The sequence below is a fragment of the Budorcas taxicolor genome, chromosome 5 (genome assembly GCF_023091745.1).
Source record: "Budorcas taxicolor isolate Tak-1 chromosome 5, Takin1.1, whole genome shotgun sequence".
Classification (NCBI taxonomy): domain Eukaryota; kingdom Metazoa; phylum Chordata; class Mammalia; order Artiodactyla; family Bovidae; genus Budorcas; species Budorcas taxicolor.
In genome coordinates, this window is record NC_068914.1 from 76306749 (window position 1) to 76312312 (window position 5564).

At 43.0% G+C, this 5564-nt stretch overlaps 1 pseudogene; it reads right to left on the reverse strand.

The window, feature by feature from the left end:
• Nucleotides 1-3429: 3429 nt before the first annotated feature.
• On the reverse strand, nt 3430-4365 carry LOC128048366 (olfactory receptor 8S1-like; annotated as a pseudogene).
• Between the last annotated feature and the right edge of the window lie 1199 nt (nt 4366-5564).

Consider the following 5564-nt stretch of genomic DNA (forward strand, 5'->3'; position numbering starts at 1 on the left):
ACGAACCAAGTTAGCGGAGGTGATGGAATTCCAGTTGAGCTATTTCAAATCCTGAAAGATGATGCTGTGAAAGTGCTACACTCAATATGCCAGCAAATTTGGACAACTCAGCAGTGGCCACAGGACTGGAAAAGGTCAGTTTTCATTCCAATCCCAAAGAAAGGGAATGCCAAAGAATGCTCAAACTACCACACAATTGCACTCATCTCACATGCTAGTAAAGTAATGCTCAAAATTATCCAAGCCAGACTTCAGCAATACATGAACCGTGAACTTCCAGATGTGCAAGCTGGTTTTAGAAAAGGTAGAGGAACCAGAGATCAAATGGCCAACATCCGCTGGATCATGGAAAAAGCAAGAGAGTTCCAGAAAAACATCTATTTCTGCTTTATTGACTACGCCAAAGCCTTTGACTGTGTGGATCACAATAAACTGTGGAAAAGTCTGAAAGAGATGGGAATACCAGACCACCTGACCTGCCCCTAGAGAAATCTGTATGCAGGTCAGGACGCAACAGTTAGAACTGGACATGGAAAAACAGACTGGTTCCAAATGGGAAAAGGAGTATGTCAAGGCTGTATATTGTCACCCTGCTTATTTAACTTATTATGCAGAGTACATCATGAGAAACGCTGGGCTGGAAGACGCACAAGCTGGAATCAAGATTGCTAGGAGAAATATCAATAACCTCAGATACGCAGATGATACCACCCTTATGGTAGAAAGTGAAGAGGAACTAAAAAGCCTCTTGATGAAAGTGAAAGAAGCGAGTGAAAAAGTTGGCTTAAAGGTTAACATTCAGAAAATGAAGATCATGGCATCTGGTCCCTTCACTTCATGGGAAATAGATGGGGAAACAGTGGAAACAGTATCAGACTTTATTTTGGGGGGCTCCAAAATCACTGCAGATGGTGATTACAGCCATGAAATTAAAAGATGCTTACTCCTTGGATAGAACGTTATGACCAACCTAGATAGCATATTCAAAAGCAGAGACATTACTTTGGCAACAAAGGTCCATCTAGTCAAGGCTATGGTTTTTCCAGTGGTCGTGTATGGATGTGAGAGTTGGGCTGTGAAGAAAGCTGAGCACTGAAGAATTGATGCTTTTGAACTGTGGTGTTGGAGAGGACTCTTGAGAGTCCCTTGGACTGCAAGGAGATCCAACCAGTCCATTCTAAAGGAAATCAGTCCTGGGTGTTCATTGGAAGGACTGATTCTAAAGCTGAAACTCTGATACTTTGGCCACCTCATGCGAAGAGATGACTCATTGGAAAAGACTCTGATGCTGGGAGGGATTGAGGACAGGAGGAGAAGGGGACGACAGAGGATGAGATGGCTGGATGGCATCACCGACTTGATGGACATGAGTTTGAGTAAACTCCAGGAGTTGGTGGTGGACAGGGAGGCCTGGCGTGCTGCAATTCATGGGGTTATAAAGAGTTGGACATGGCTGAGTGAATGAACTAAACTGACATTTAGGAGAAAATGTATGTGTAAAATCAGTAATTTAATTAATCTTGAAGTTAGTCAAATGCCAAGGAAAAGAATGTCAACATATTAAAATGTATAATATGTTTCTATGCAAAAGTTGTGATATTACCAAATCAATGTACTTGGTAAAATTTATTATTTATTATTTTTTTATTCAGTCAGTTCAGTTCAGTCACTCAGTCATGTGCAATTCTTTGCAACTACATGGACCGTAGCACACCAGGCTTCGCTATCCTTCACCAGCTCCCAGAGCTTGCTCAAACTCATGTCCGTTGAGTCAGTGATGCCATTCAACCATTTCATCCTCTGTCGTTCACTTTCTCCTCCACCCTTCAATCTTTCCCAGAATCAGGGTCTCTTCTAAGGAGTCAGCCTTTCATATCAAGTGGCCAAAGTATTGGAGTTTCAGCTTCAGCATCAGTCCTTCCAATGATTGTCCAGGATTGATTTCTTTTAGGATTGACTGGTTTGATTTTATTATTATAGACACAATTTATTATTAGAGAAAAGGAATTTAATAAGCCTCTTTTTGAGTAAATTGTTTTTGTAGAATGGGCAGCTAGCAAGAGGGTGGCACAGATCTGCAAAGTGCAGAGGATGGAAATGGATGAAAGGGGGTCACCAAGAAGTGGAACAGTTATACAATGGGTAGGCAGATGTTATCAAATTATTCACTTTTTAAATTATGCTCTAAAATTATTATTTAAAATTTTTAAAGGAGGCAGGAGGAAAAGGGAACGACAGAGGATGAGATGGTTGAATGGCACCACCGACTCAATGAACATAAGTTTGAGCAAATTCTGGGAGATGGTGAAGGACAGGGAAGACTGGTGTGCAGCAGTCCAGGTGGTCACAAAGAGTCAGACGTGACCAAGCGACTGAACAACAACAAAAATTATGCCCAGAACCCATGCTGTTTTGCCATATTTTCAAAAACTGTAATGACTTTTTAAAACTCAAATGGAGAATGACTGCCCTTCAGTTGCAGAGCCAGGCAGGCATTTTTGGATCAGTAACCATCTTGACCCAAACCATAGCTAGTGGTTCTGTATTGTACCAGTGAGTCTGACTTTCCTTATTCTGTGCTCCCAGAGTGTTCCCCTCTCCAGTGATGTGTCCTCAGGTAAATCTTGGTAAAAGAAATTAGTAGGACTCCCCAGGAGCTGAAGTTAATCTGTGAGCCACTGCTGGAAAGAAACAGCAGAGTTTGGGGAAGGTTTCCATGAAACATCTATCCCTAAAAGCAAACTCAACTTTTCTTCAGAACCTTTATCTCTTTTACTTATATCAAGGGCCTCTCAGTTGAAGTTCATTGTTTCCCTTCCTGTGACCTCCAAGTTTATGACTCTTTATCCAATAATCTATATTTTCTTAATAGTAAAGTTATACTCAGTAAAAGTGAAAGTTGCTCAGTCGTGTCCGACTCTTTGCAACCCCATGGACTACACAGTCCTTGGAATTCTCCAGGCCAGAATGCTGGAGTGGGTAGCCTATCCCTTCTCCAGCGGATCTTCCTGACCCAGGAATCAAATTGGGGTGTCCTGCACTACAGGCAGATTCTTTCCCAACTGAGCTATCAGGGAAGACCTTCTCAGTGCATTTTTCTAAATTCAATTTAAAGTAGTGATTCAATATACAAATACTTTACCTAATAAGAAGACCAAAGTGAATATTTGAGGAGTACTGGGAACAATGAGTGAACGCTTTCATGACCACATATTCTGGATTGAGATAATTATTTAGCCCATCATTTCCCCTGTATTTGGACTACCCCAACATCTCTCTATGTCTGTGCTCATTTCATATGCACTGTTAATTTATCTTGTAACATATCACTTTGCATAGAGCCAGGAAATTTTTCTTAGTGAAAACTCTCATAATGTCTAACTGGCATCATTTTATCCTGATTCTCCATTTTCCTCTGGCTTTATTTTCTCATCTGGACCATCGCATATATTTTCCCAGTGTTCTTCTCACAGCAGCCTTTACTTCCTTGTTCCTCAGGCTGTAGATGAGAGGATTCACCATGGGAGTGACCACACCATACTCCACAGAGAAGATCAACTCCAGAGGGGATCCTGAAGTTGGCACGAGATAGTGGAGAAACCCAGAGCCAAAGAAGAAGCTCACTGCAGTGAGGTGGGATGAGCAGGTGGAGAAGGTCTTGCTTCGGCCTGAGGTGGAGCTGATGCTCAGAATGGTGGAGACAATATGAGCACACGAAAAAGCCACTGGGAGGAGGGTCCCAAACCCAGGCATCAGGCTGGAACACAGCAGGACTATGAGGTTGATGGAGACATCAGAGCAGCACAGAGGGAAGAGAGAGGGCACCTCACAGCTGGGATGGCTAATGGTATGGTTCTCACAGAAGTCCAGGTTAGCAGCTTTGAGGATATTGATAAGAGCTTTCAAGAAACCCAAGCCCCATGAGCCCCACACAAGCTGCACACACAGCTGTTTCTTCATCATCTGTCTGTAAAGCAGAGGGTGGCAGATGGTGGCATAGTGGTCCTAGGCCATCGCTGAGAGCAGACAGGTTTCAGTCCCTGCAGTGATAAACACAAAGAAGCCTTGAGCCAGGCAGCCCCTTAGTGAGATGGTTTTTGTCTCAGACAGGAGGTCCTTCAGCATCTTGGGTACAGTGACTGAAGATAAACAAAGATCCAGGAGAGAGAGATGACTCAGCAAGAAGAACATGGGCGTGTGAAGGTGAGAATCAGCCCTTACCACCACCAGCAGCATCAGGTTCCGCATTAGTGTCAGGAGGTAAATCTCTAGAAACAACACAAAGAGCAGAGCCTGGATGCGTGGGTCAGTAGATAGCCTGAGGAGGAGGAATTGAATGATGATGCTGTGGTTCCCCAAAGTCATTGACAAAGGCTGTTTCCTAAACGTTATACAAAAAATTCTGTCAGTGATGTTTTCTTTATCCTTCAGTTTTTCACATTGTGTTGATTTTCTTTTATTATACTTTGAGTCAGCAAATAAATACTTATGTTCTAAATTAAGCCACACATTATATCAGTCACTTTAAATATGATGAGGAACTAAGCATGGTCTCGCTCATTTTAAAGATCACACTTCTGTGAGACACATATATGAATGCAGGTTAATAGAAACCATTATGATTAGTGAAGTGGGAGTGCTAGAGGTGACTTTTGAAAGGGCCATCATGAATTAATATTGAAGTCTTTGAGAAAAGATTTAAAGAAAGAGTAAACAAAGGTCCATCTGGTCAACGCTATGGTTTTTCCAGTGGTCATGTATGGATATGGGAATTGGACTATAAAGAAAGCTGAGCACCAAAGAATTAATGCTTTTGAACTGTGGTGTTGGAGAAGACTCTTGAGAATCCCCTGGACTGCAAGGAGATCCAACCAGTCCATCCTAAAGGAGATCAGTCCTGGCTGTTCATGATAGGACTGATGCTGAAGCTGAAACTCCAGTACTTTGGCCACCTGATGTGAAGAGCTGATTCATTTGAAAAGATCCTGATGCTGGGAAAGGTTGAGGGCAGGAGGAGAAGGGGACGACAGAGGATGAGATGGTTGGATGGCATCACCAACTCGATGGACATGGATTTGGGTGGACTCTGGGAGTTGGTGATGGACAGGGAGGCCTGGAGTGCTGCAGTTCATGGGGTCACAAAGAGTCGGACATGACTGAGCGACTTCCCTTTCACTTTTTACTTTCATGCATTGGAGAAGGAAATGGCAACCCACTCCAGTGTTCTTGCCTGGAGAATCCTAGGGACGGGGGAGTCTGGTGGGCTTCCGTCTATGGGGTCGCACAGAGTCAGACATGACTGATGCGACTTAGCAGCAGTAGCAGCAAAGCGACTGAACTGAACTGAGCTGAAGCTTTCTCTAGAGAGACGTGCAGATTGAGAGAACAGCAGATTGAGAATCAAAGGTGAAGATAGGAAATAGGATCATTCGTTATAGCTGGACTGTAGAGTATGAATGAACAGCATAGTGTAGTTGCAGGTAAGCATCAGTGTAGGCTCGAATCTCAGCTCCACTACTAATTTCCTCAGACCTTGTATAAATGACTTAACTTTTCTGTATCTC